The sequence below is a fragment of the Leopardus geoffroyi genome, chromosome B1 (assembly GCF_018350155.1).
Source record: "Leopardus geoffroyi isolate Oge1 chromosome B1, O.geoffroyi_Oge1_pat1.0, whole genome shotgun sequence".
Lineage (NCBI taxonomy): Eukaryota > Metazoa > Chordata > Mammalia > Carnivora > Felidae > Leopardus > Leopardus geoffroyi.
In genome coordinates, this window is record NC_059327.1 from 28,919,942 (window position 1) to 28,933,607 (window position 13,666).

Sequence of the window (13,666 nt, forward strand, 5' to 3'; positions counted from 1 at the left end):
CATCATTACTGGGTACAACAGGATTTGGAACAATTTGTAAATAATTGCTTACTTCCTAGCTTTGAAAGAGAGCTTGTTTCACAACCTTATGGAAACTTTTTCCCAAAGTGATGATGAAATAACTAGTTCTTTAGCATGTAGAAGAAGCATAATGTCCTGCAAAAACAATCATGTTGAGGAAAATTAAGTCCATCAGATGTTTATCACTGATGTTCATGCTGAGAGGTTCATGCTTCAAGTAGTCTTCAAACAAGCTTGTCTGGGATCAATCCTTTTTGGCTAACTCCCTTTGGAGAGGATGTTGACATTTAACATTAAATTCGTGAACATATCTCATATTTATATAATATTCAAAGGGCAGCCACTGCTGCACGAAAAAAGCATGAGCGTATTCATGGACTGATTCCTCCACCACCTCCTCTCAACCCATTCCCTGCTTATAGAGGAAGTCAACTTCCTCTGAAAAGTTCCCTCAGCTCATCCGGAACTTTTCAGAATGGTCTCTCGATTGTGCCCAGCAACGATACTGCTCACTTTACAGGCATACTTCATTTTATTGTGCTTCACTTTATTGCATTTTGCAGACATTGTGTTTTTTTTTTTTTTTTTTATAAGCAGAAGGTTTGTGGCAGCCCCATGCTGAGCAGATCTATTGGCGCCATTTTCCAACAGCGTTTGCTCACTTTGTGTCTCTGTGCCACAGCGTGGTAATTCTCAAAACATTTCAAATATTTTTATTATCATACTTTACATGATGATTCTGTGATCAGTAATCTTTGATTATCACTTTTATGATTGTTTTGGGGCTACATGAACTGTGCCTGTATAAGACAAACTTAATCTGTTCTGAGTGTTCTGACTGCTCCACTGTCTGGTCATTCTCCATCTCGCTGTCTGTCCTCAGGCTCCCTGTTCTCTGAAACTTAACGATATTGAAATGAGGTCAGTTAATAACCCTGTCCTGGCCTCTAAGTGTTTAAGTGAAAGGAAGAGACACATGTCTCTCGCTTTAAATCAGAAGCTACAAATTATTAAGTTTAGTGAGAAACGCTTGGCAAAAGCTGAAATAGGCCCAGAGCTAGGCCTCTTGCACCAAACAGCTAGACAAGTTGTGAATGCAAAGGAAGAGTTCTTGAAGGAAATTAAAAGTGCCACTCCACTGAACACATGAAAGATAAGAAACCAAAACTGCCTTCTTGCTGATGTGGAGAGAGTTTTAGTGGTCTGGATACAATATCAAACCAGCTACAACATTCCCTTGGGCCAGAGCCTAATCCAGAGCACAGCCATAACTCTCTTCAATTCTACAAAGGCTGAGAAAGGTGAGGAAGCTGCAGAAGAAAAGTTGGAAGGTAGCAGAGGTTGGTTCATGAGGTTTAAGGAAAGGAGCCATCTCCATAACATAAAAGTACAAAGTGAAGCAGTGAGTGCTGATGTAGAAGCTGCAGCAAGTTATCCAGAAGATCCAGCTGAGATAATTCATGAAGGTGGCTAAACTCAACAATAGATATTCAATGTAGATGAAACAGCCATCTATTTGAAGAAAATACCATCTAAGACTTACATAGCTAGAGAAGCTAGTGCCTCCCTTCAAAGCTTCAATGGTCAGGTCAACTTTCTTGTTAGGAGCTAACACAACTGGTAACTTTAAGTTGAAGCCAGTGCTCAATGACCATTCTGAAAATCTAGAAGTCCTTAAGAATTGTTCTAAATCCACTCTTCCTGTACTCTGTCAATGGAACAACAAAGCCTGGATGACAGTACATCTGTTTACAACATGGTTTACTGAATATTTTAAGCCCACTGTTGAAACTTGCTCAGATAAAAAGATTTCTTTCAAAATATGACTGCTCATTGATAATCTACCTGGTCAAGAGCTCTAACAGAGATGTGCAATGAGATTAATATTGTCTTCATGCCTGTTAAAAGAATATCCGTTCTTCAACCCATAGATGAAGGAGTAATTTTGACTTTCAAGTCTTATTAAGAAATATATTTCATAAGGCTACAGCTCCCATAGATATTGATTCCTCTGGTTGATCTGGGAAGTGTAAATTGAAAACTTTCTGGAAAGGATTCACCATTCTAGATGCCACTAAGAACATTTGTGGCATGAGAAGAACGTTTTTTTCATGGGAGGAGGTCAAAATATCAACACAGGAGTTTGGAAGAAGTTGATTTCAACCCCCATGGAGGAGTCTGAGGGGTTCCAGACTTCAGTGGAGGAAGTCACTGCAGATGTGGTGGAAACAGCAAGAGAACTAGGATTAGAAGGAGAGCCTGAAGATGGGATTGAACTGTTGGAATCTCATGATCAAACTTGATTGGATGAGCAGTTGCTTCTTGTGGATGAACAAAGAAGGTTGTTCTTGAGATGGAATCTACTTCTGGTGAAGTTGCTGTGAAGACCATTGAAATGACAACAAAGGATTTAGAATATGATGTAAATTTAGTTGATGAAGCAGCAGCTGGGTTTGAGAAGATTGGCTCCATTTTTGAAAGAAGTTTTGTGGGTAAAATGATATCCATAGCATTGCATGCTGCAGAGAAATCATTCGTGATGGGAAGGGTCAATGGATGTGGCAAAACTTCATTGTCTCATTTTAGGAGATGACCACAACTACCCCAGCCTTCAGCCACCATGATCATTCAACAGCCATCAGCTATGAGTCAGGACCCTCCACCAGCAAAAAACATTATGTCTCACTGAAGGCTGATGATGGTTAGCATGTTTTTAGCAATCAAGTATATTTTAATTAAGGTATGTACCTTTTTTGAGACATAATGCTGTTGCACACTTAATAGACTACAGTTATGTTTATGTAACTTTTATATGCACTGGGAAACCAAAAAAGTCATTTAACTCACTTTATTGCCATATTCGCTTTATGGTGGTGGTCTTGGAACCACGCCTGTCAGATTTCCGAGATGTGCCTGTGCTACTTCTGCCTTCTCACTTAGTTCTCACTTGGTTGTGCTGGTCCTGCCCCCACTGTGAATTTTGCTGTTTCTGCTGTGGGTACGGTGCACTGATGTTCCCGAAGCACAGTCCTTCAGGTGCTTTCTCTGTGGAAGGTTGCCCTTTATGCCCTCCAGCCTCGTAGTTCCTGAATTCAGCCCCTTCAGCATGTCACTGTCACCCTTCCCTTCACCAGAGCATGTGAAGAGGAGACTGGGAAATTTCTTTATCTCTTCTCTATCTTCACCATTTTTCTGACCTCCTCATACCACAAACAAGCAAACCAAAAAACGCATTTTCTTCCTTTACTCAAAACATTAAAACCACCATGCATATTATTGCACACAAAAGGATACCTGTCAGGGACACCTACAAGCCAATGACAAACACATTTGTCCTCAGTTGGAAACCTGGCAACACAACACTGCCTCCATTGACTACAGTCAGCCAGTTGAGTGTTTCCGTTTGCAAAATCAATCTCGGGATCATTTCCTGAAGATTCAGAGAGCATTCCTGTGGGGGACACTGGAATGAATATGGATCAAAAGCAGAAATGGCATCTTCTCAATGCATTGTATTTAGAACAGCTTGTACTTCAGAGACCTTTTGTTTTGCCTTCATTTTTTCAAATTAATGAAGATCCAGCTCATTATTTTCCAGGACTAAATATTTGTTCACTATATTTAAACAAATAAATACTGGGTGCCTGGCAATTAGCAGTGGACATTTGACTGCAAATGGAAGGGAGCTGATTGTGACACGGTGTGGAGATGAGGAGTCTTCGATTTAATCCTGCACTCAGATTCCCAGACAGTAAAAAATGACACCCTCTCTAGAAACCCAAAGCTGTACATTCATAGGTCTGTATAGGACCAGAGGTAGCACGAGATGTTACTACTTGGAGTCACTTGATTTAATCGCCAATTCCAAGAATGGTATTTAGAGGATGATTGAGAACATGAGCATCTTATTAATATCAAACATGTTCCTTCCCTGCCTTGCTGCTGAGCCCTTCACTCTCCAGCACACTCAGATATTTTCCTGTGTCTCATTTTCACTAAATTTGAAAAACAAAAGCTGGAACAAAGACCATCTCATTATTTAATCATAATTTCTTAAATAAATACCATAGTTATTACTCCTATTTAGAATAACCAGGAGTATAATTATGCCTCCTTCCAAAGAGATAGATTTTCATTTACAAGAAAATTTTTGGAAATCCTCTGCTCATTTATCAAGCTGGAAGTTTTGATGAATAAATCAGAATAAAAAATGGGTTTTTTTTTAGTTTGCTTTAACTCTGTGAAAATTTAATGAACTGATCTGGCTCATAAGGTATGTAAACATGAATATATGTATTTCATTCTTCCATAAAATTTTGGCAACAACGCAGATACAAAAGGCTTAATTCACTCTTTCTTTGCTGCCTCAATTAGAGACTTTAAGCCTATTCCTTCAATCTGCCACTGCGTGAGTCATATCAGGAAATATGAGGAAATCAACATCCTGAAATAACTTGAACTGGGGTTTGGTTAATGGTAAGATGGAGCGGTATCTCACAAAATGAAAGCCTTTTATTAACTGAAGAAAAGAAAACCACTATCGGGCTAGAACTCTTTAAGGAGCTTGAGAAGGATAGCTTCCCCACTTTGGTTGTGGATGTGTCCATGCTGAGAAAAACTGACTCTGCCTAGATCAGATGGCAGGACCTGCTCATTTCCTGCATTTGCTATCACTAACATTTCATTCCCAATTTCATATCTGCTGATTGGTTTCATATCCTCCTCCCTCTTCTCTTCCTGTTAAAATTGGAGCCATTTTTCAAGATTTAACTCAGGTCTTCCCTCTGAAGCCTTTTCTGATCCTCCCGGCTTGATTGAATCTCTTCTTCCTCTTACCTCCAAATAGCATTTCTAATCTGTACTAGTCATTTGACCCTTAATCATATGCTACTTAATATAGTGCATTGCATTTTCAAACCTATTTGTCTGATCTCCTCAGCTAGATTAAAAAGTCTTTTAAGGCAGGGCTGTTGCTTTATGCTTATATGGCCCAATGGCTTGTACAAGGGAAACTATTATGTGTTCATCATCTGGAAACATAGGCCATAATCGTTTTGCACCAGGAGGCCTAGTTTCATTGGGATATAAATGTATCCATGAGGTCTATTCTAATTCATGCTGTTATAGATATGGTCCTGTGGTTAGGCAAACCTAAGTGCAAATCCTAGATCCACCACTTATTAAATGTGAACGTGGACAAGTTTCTTAATTTCTTTAAGCATCAATTTTCTCACCTGGAAAAAAAGGAAATAAAATTGTTGGAAGGAGGAAATTAGATAATGTCTATGAAGCATTTAGCATGGTTCCTGGAATGTAATCAGCACTAAATAATGGCAATTTACTATTAGAAGTGGCATTGGTGTTGAAGCATGGTGACTGCACAGGTCAGTGAGGAAGGAGGGTTGCTTGGGGAGTTGTGGAGCTCATCAGCCAGTGGTCAGAACTCACAGTGTCAACACAGTGGGGTGAACTCACACTTGATGTTAGTCACTGTCAGGGAGGGAGGCAAAGTGTAAATGATCCCCATACCAGCATAAGTTCCTAGCAGTACCAATGCTAGAAGTTCAGCATCTGACCAGTACTGGCTTGGGGTGGTCTTTTTTGTTTGGATTAAGGCTTTGGACAGCATCTGGAATTTCTGAAACAGGACCCGTTTTTCTGAAAAAGCAGATTGGGGAAGGGATGGGCAGGGATTCAGGTGCCTAGTCAAGCAGATAAGGGTTTACTATTTTGTTTGTTTAATGGTAATACTACTTCTTCCAGCAACTGCCTGAAGTGTTTCTTTCTCTCCCTCTTGTTTGTAAAGTCATCCATCATCATTATTCCCATTTTATCTTCATTCTTTCCACCAAGCCAGTGGAGAGGGCTTCCTTTCCCACAGCTCCACCCAAATATCTCCCACCTAGACCATTAATGACCTTATTTCTGGTTCCATGGACTCACCCTTCATCACTCAACAGCTTTGGACTCAATTAATTATGTTCTTATTCCTGAATTTTTGGCTGCTGTCAGACTCTTCAAACTCTCTTGGTATTTCTTTTTCCTTGTCTTCTCCTGCACAGTATTTTTCCAGGTTCTTCTCTCCTGATCTGTTTGTATTTCTCAACATTCTTAGTCCCTTTAATTTCTAACTCTGCACATTGTGCTGTATTGATCTTGCCTTACCCTACCAAGTAATGCTCTCGAGTTCACTAACCACCTTTGTCTGAAGGCTTCTAAACCCTAGTGTTAGTCCACATCTTTTCCCTGAGCTCTGACCTATAAGTCCAGTTGACCACCAGCCATCTCCAACAGTATTCAAAACATAGCACTTCACTTCCCAGCTCTCCAGAGTTTTCTTTCTCCCATGTTCCTTCTTTCGGGGAACAAAATCACCACCCACTCTGTTGTTATTCAAGTTAAACAAATGTGCATCGTCCTTGACATCTCATTTCCTATATCTGATTAACCACCATATTCCAACTCAAGCTTCCAGAACCTATATTTTCCTTCTGGGTAGATATGTCTTGTTTTGTCTTCCATCTGCAAATATACGGATTAGAATGCTTACTTAAAAACTATTCTTTTGTTTTTCTTTCCATCTACCTGTAACCACATAGCTAAATCGATTTTGCCACTTTCCTTTATGTGTGGATTTAGAGAATGTACCCACAAAAGAGCTTCAGTGTATTGATAGTATATAATCAGAGACTCTAATTTTTTTCCCATGGTAAGCCAAATTTATTGTTTGTTAATAACAGTAAATAATGGTAAATAAACTGGACATCATTTGTGTTACAGGCACTGGTGTGCAAGTTGATTATAATCCCAATATCTGTGGAGATTATACCAGTACTATTTGCAGTACTATGACTCAAAGTATTGCTCACAATAAATTTTTATGTTTATTGATATAGAAATTGCATATAATTTAGTAAGTCAAATAGTGTTACAAGCTTATAATGAGAATGTCAGGCAGAGCACTGGATTTCATTGCCAAAAGTGGAGTACCCCACACCAGTTACCGAGCCCAGAGGAGGACTCCCGACCCTTCTGCCACCTGCCTCTTGGTATCAGAGTTGCCAGGGAAAACATAATGCAGTAAAGTGCTAGATAGAACGATGCTTTACTCATACAGGGGAGAGATGGGCCAAGACTCAGCCTCCGTAGTGCACTGTGTGGTCACGTTATCTCTTGGTGAGGAAGTGTTCCAGGCTCAGGGTTTATTTGTATGCAATGGATTGGGGGTCAAAAGATTACACATGTGAGACTGCCTTCCCCAACAAAAGCAACATCCCTTGAACTCGGTCCTCCGAAACTCAATTTTTCATTTCCCAGAGGTAACCATTTTCAGCTTCTTCAGTGGTTTCTTCTAGTGTTGCCTCTATGTATCTAAAAATGCTTATGCTGTGAATTCTTGATTTTAAGCTTCAGGTTTTATTTGTTGATGCCTTATTTTGAGAGTTTTGCTTTCTCATCTCCTTCCTGCTTCCCTGTCCCCCCGACTACTAATATATATTTGTATCATAATCCTCCTAATATATTTGTATCATAATTTCCATTTTATTTTAAGCTTATTCATTTTTGAGAGGGGAGGTAAAGAGAGAGGGGGGCAGAGAATCTGAAGCAGGCTCATGCTATCAGCAATACAAAGCGGGGCTCAAATTAACAAACTGTGAGATCATGACCTGAGCCAAAGTCAGAGGCATAACTAACTGAGCCACCTAGGCACCCCCATTATTTCCATTTTGTTTATTTATTAAAAAAATAAAAAAAAATTTTTTTAACGTTTATTTTTGAGACAGAGAGAGACAGGGCATGAACGGGGGAGGGGCAGAGAGAGAGGGAGACACAGATTCGGAAGCAGGCTCCAGGCTCTGAGCCATCAGCCCAGAGCCCGATGCGGGGCTCGAACTCACGGACTGCGAGATCGTGACCTGAGTTGAAGTCGGATGCTTAACCGACTGAGCCACCCAGGCACCCCTATTTATTTATTACAAAAAAATTTTAATGTTTATTTTTGGAAGAGAGAAAAAGAGACAGAATGTGAGTGGGGGAAGGGCAGAGAGAAAGAGGGAGACATAGAATCAGAAGCAGGCTCCAGGGTACGAGCTGTCAGCCCAGAGCCTGATGCAGGGACTTGAGCTCACAAACTGGGAGACCATGACCTGAGTTGAAGTCAGACGTTAACCAACTGAGACACAGGGGTCCCCATAATTTCCATTTTGAATGAACGCTTACAATTTTTATTATTGTGACTATGGTATAGCTGAGCCCTGTAATGTACTATATTATGTTTTCTTTTTGCTGCAAGTGTTTTTGTTTTCCCTGGTGTTAAATTTTCTTATTTTAATATGTTTTCTTTTTATCTGTTACTAAATCAACCAAATGCTTTGCATGAGAACTATAAACATCTAGGCTGCCTGCATGGCTCAGTCAGTTGAGCTCCCAGCTTTTCATTTCTGCTCAGAATGATCTCATGGTTCCTGTATTCAAGACCCACATTGCATCTGGCTCTGAGCTGACAGCATGAAGCCTGCTTCAGATTCTCTGTTTCCCTTTCTCTCTGCCCCTTCCCCGCTTGAGTTCTCTCTCAAAAATAAATAAACATTAAAAATTAAAAAAAAAAAGGACTATAAACATCTTCTCACCTGGTCAGGTTCATTTTTTTCTTGCAGAATTCCTTGTGGAATCCTCTCTCCTACTCTAATTTTAACTGGTTACATTCTAAGCCTGCCCCAGAGCTATTTTCGTGGGCACTTCCCTTCACTATTTTGGGGAATTCTCTCTGTCTTTCTCTCTGTCTCTCTCTATTTTTTTTTTTTAATATTTATTTATTCTTGAGAGAGAGAGAGAGAGAGAGAACGCAAGCAGGGGAAGATCAGAGAGAGGGAGACAAAGAATCCGAAGCAGGCTCCAGGCTCCAAACTGTCAGCACAGAGCCTGACATGGGGCTTGAAACCACAAACCGTGAGATTATGACCCAAGCCAAAGTCAGATGCTCAACCAACTGAGCCACCCAGGCACCGCTCTCTGCCTTTCTTTTTGATGCATTTTAGGATTACTGGATTTCTTGATAACTGTTTCTTAGATTACACTTCATTTTGGTGAAGCACATTCTCCAACAGCTTTCTGAAAACGGAGTCAAAGAAAATAATATTTTACAGGGACTTGAATGACTGAAACTATGTATTCTATTATCGTATTTGATTAATAGTTTTGCATGATATTGAATTTTAAATAAAAAATTATTTTCTCCCTGAAATTCCAAGGTACTTTCTCATTGTTTTCTATTTCTAGTGTTGCTTCTGAGAAGTTTAATGATTCTTGGATTCCTAATTTTCACAGATGATTTTTTTTTTCTCTGAAACTTTGAGATCTTTCTCTTTGATATTCTGAAGTTTCACAATAATGTGCTGTGGTGTGAGTCTTTCTCATTTGCTTTTGTGAGCCCTGAGAGGGCCATTTAAATCTGGAAACTCACATCCTCATTCTGGAAAATATTTTTATATTACTTCTTTCATAATTTTTTTTCTCCTCTGTTTTCTTACTATTCTTGGTCTTTTTATTCTATCTTCTAGGTTATGTTTTAGATTTTATTTTTCAACCTATCTCTTAATTTTTTAACATTTGCTGTTATATTTTTAATTTCAAAGGATCTTTTTTCACTCATTCATTCATTCATCAGCACCATTGAACCATCACGATATGCCAGAGACCCTTATAGGTGCTAAAGATAAGCACAATTCTCTGCCATTGAGGACCTTACCTTCTCAGGGCTGAAGCCAGACAGGGATTGTAAATACCAAGAGATGAGTGGTGCCACATTTTAAAAAGGAGAGTCAGGGTTTTTAAGCAGAAATTTAAGGGAGATACAGATATTTTTATTTTCTGAAATCTTTTTTTTTAATATAGTCATCTTTTCTAATTTTTTTAATGTTTTATTTTTGAGAATGAGCATGAGCATGGGAGGGGCAGAAAGAGAGGGAGACACAGAATCTGAAGCAGGCTCCATGCTCCGAGCTGTCAACACAGCCTGACGTGGGGCTCGAACCCACAAACCATGAGATTATGACCTGAGCCTACGTTGGACACTTGAGCCACCCAGATGCCCTATAGTCAGTCATCTCTTCTAATTCAAGGGTGTGATTTTTTCCCCCTCATCACTTTCAAGATATTTACTATAGACTTTTTTGAAGTTTTCTTTTGGCCTTTACATATTCTAATTTCTCTTTCCTATGATTTCTATAATTTCCCCCTCCCCCCCCCCCCCACTTTTTTAAATTTGGTCTTTCATTTGGAAGCCCTGCCACAATGTTTGATGATTCTTGGCTGTTAATCGTATTTATCAATGAGGTATGAAAACTGAATTGGAAGCACTATGTATATGTATGCGTCATGAAGATGGGTTGGTTTGTCAACTGTTGGGCCTTATCATGGATTAGGTGGACATGTAACTATTTCTTTAAGCTCTTTTTCTTGAACTGGCTAGTTTCTTCAAAGGGAGCTTTCTCCTGCTGAGACATAGGTACCTTATTGCCAACACTCTGGGGCCAAGTCAATATGTGGATTGTCGCTTAGTTCCCCTATATCTGATGGAGATTCTCTGTCACCTGCAGCTGTACCTACTGTCCTGAAGTCCAGAGCCTCTATAGTTCTATCTCTCCAGAGAAGAGTCTCCAGTTTTCTGTCAGTTTGGGGGAGGGACAGCTATCTGGCATTGTGGGTTTGAGAAGAAAATTACTGATGCATAACTGATTTTTATACTTAGCCTGACTTTTGACCAGTACTCTGTTGTCAGCCCCAACCCACTCTCCTGTCTTGAGAATTATGGTTACTTCGTGGCTCTAGTTCCTGAACTGCTCAAGTGTTCTGAACCATGAGAGACTTTGCTCCCTTTTGACAGCTACCCCTCCCTGCAAAGCTACTGGGATTTTACTTGTCTCTTCTCTACTAATTTATTCACCATTCATCCATCCACACTTCATCTTCCAAAATTATGTCAACATTTTTCATCTACTGTTATTTCAGGACTCCTGTTTTTTGATTCATTTGTTTGTACCTGTTCCTTTTACTTTACTTTTAATGGAGTTTGGTTAGGGAGAAAAGACTAATCTGTACTTTGAACAGGGCTCAACTTCCCTGTTGAACTAGAAGTCTGTAATTAATGATTTAATTCAAATTGCTTGAAAACCTTCTTGCATATGTTAAGTAAGTTTCTCCTTTGGAATGAGAATGGTATTTCATTCTCTATAAATCCTTCAAAATAATTTAATGATTAAGAAAATAGACACATTTCCTTAATATTTCTATATTTGGTTAAATGCTGAAGCTATATATTAGTATTTGCTTGGATCATATTTAAATTGGCTTATTAGGTTCTATTTCAACATTTTGATAATTTGGTTTTCTCTTATTAGAAAGTTTTTTGAATTTAAGATATTAAGGGTATATTAAGATGTGACTTTTAAGTCTAACATTAAAAAGACAAAACAAAACACATTGTTGTAGCAAATGTTATCAGAATTAGCCAAACATTTATATGAAACAAAAAGAAAGAACTCTCTTAGGTTGTCTCCTCTTCTATAATATCTCCTTTCTTCAAATTTATCCTATAATAATAATCTTAAAAAGGTGAAGCTGGATCATGTAATCTTCTAGTTTGAAAATCTTCCCATGGTCCACAGGATGAATATCACCTTTCATTTTCTCCTTGCTTTCGATCCATGCACTTTGTAGCAACCATTGCTAATGATTTCATATTTCTCAGAAACTTTTGACATAACGAATGTCAATAAGTGTTCATTTATTTGGATGCAATAGTAAATGGACTAAGATGGCCTTTGAATGTTCATGGCTGTTTTTAGTTCTGCTGCCTTATTCTCCTGGTGTATTTTTATCTTCTGTGCTAGCAGTAATATTGTTCATATTTTAAGAAAACAATTCTTTTTTTCTGGTCCTTGTTGGGTCAGTGTATGGACTTTGGTGGGAAGGAAGATTTTACTAGTCAAATGGCTCATAAATAGTTGAAATCTGAGCTCTTCTGCTAGATCCCAAGTCTTTCCATGATCCTGAGAGGACCAAAAAAGTAATGATTGATTTTGCTGAATTTGAAATGTTTCTTTCATGTATTTTTCATGTCTTTTTTGCTGCTTATTATAAAATCACATTTTTCATTATTTTAAAATCATCATTATTTCATGCTTCCTTCTGTGTGATTACCCTTGGAATTAGCAATGAGTAGTAGCAGGAGGGACACAGAAGGAAATGGATCATGGTGCTTAAATTGAGAAGAGTGTAAGCAGAGGAGAGAGGAAATGAAACCTAGGAGAATTGGTGGGCAGTCTCAGAAGGAGAGGGATGAGTAGGGAATGAGGACTTCTGAACTGGAAAAGGCAGGTTACCAGCCAAGGAAATCTGGCTCCAGAGAACAATTTATTTTAATTTGCTTCCCTTTTGCTATTTCCTTAACTCAGTAATACTTGGCTTTTCACTGTTACTATGGAGGCATGGTAAGGAAACATAAACTTACTGGTATAAAACAAGAAAAAGCTTATTTATGTGGCAGAAAGACTGGAAAGATCACATTTATTTTCTTCTTACTTTAAGCTCTAATTCCCCATGATGCTTTCCTATGCCCAGAATATTTATTAAGAAAAAAACTTTCGTGATGACATGACAGTGTCATATCGACATTTGGAATTAAATGATCAGTGGGTAATATAAAAAAGGCCAGCGTATGGTAAATTTTGTAATATTTTAAGTCACATTGATGAGACACTTGATAAGAACACAATTTGCTTTCATTCTGGCATCATCGTTTGTTTTGAGTAAAGCTGGAAAACAAATAACATAATTTGCATAATGAAACCATTGAGAGTAAACCTCTGTCATTCATCAGAGGTATCTGTACCATTTTGACTTACAGTTTAAATTCATTCACGTTTATTTCTCTTCTTACCCCAACTAAACAATGCTTCTGATTTATTCTTGCCAGTTAGTGTCATATAAAGTGTTCCACTAGGAGAAGAAACAATTTGTCAAGCAGAAACTATATTAAGTGAAACATTCTCTCTGATATGTTTTTAATTTGTTTTATTCCCATTTTGCTATTCTAATTTTCCCACCTGCCACTGGAGATAAGGGGCAGTTTCATTCTTATTCTCTTGGCTCACTAAGGCCATATGCTCATATCATCAAGGAGGGTCCACCTATCTCCAGCAGGAGGAATGGAAGTCAGCTCAGGAAGGGGGACCCTGCAGTGGGTCTCAGCCGAGAGGTCTGACCATCCACGAATCTGTTACTAGGCTTGGAGGCTCTTTATCTACATTGTTCTAGTGGCTGTGGGAAACTGTAAGAGAAGCACAAAACAGTGTTCTTCTCTAGGCTGATGAAACCTAGTGCTAATTTGGGCTCCTCTGAATACTTTATGTGCATCCTTTATCTTCTTACTCTTCTTTCCTTCCTCCTGCCACATGAGTTTTAAATATAGGATACAGGGACCCGCAAGAAGCCCTTGGGTAGAATTCAAGTGGTCTGTAAAAATTCCATCTTTTCAATTATTAATCACTAGCTGAAATTTAACAGTTCCTTCAATTATATATGTGGGCACAAACCACAGTGGTATTAAGAATATCTGTGACCTTATCACCAATAGAAATTACAG

The 13,666-nt window shown here is 38.7% G+C and overlaps 1 pseudogene; it reads left to right on the plus strand.

Annotated features, from left to right (window-relative positions):
- The first annotated feature begins 937 nt into the window (after positions 1-937).
- LOC123596336 lies at positions 938-2,792 on the plus strand (annotated as a pseudogene).
- The last annotated feature ends 10,874 nt before the right edge of the window (positions 2,793-13,666 follow it).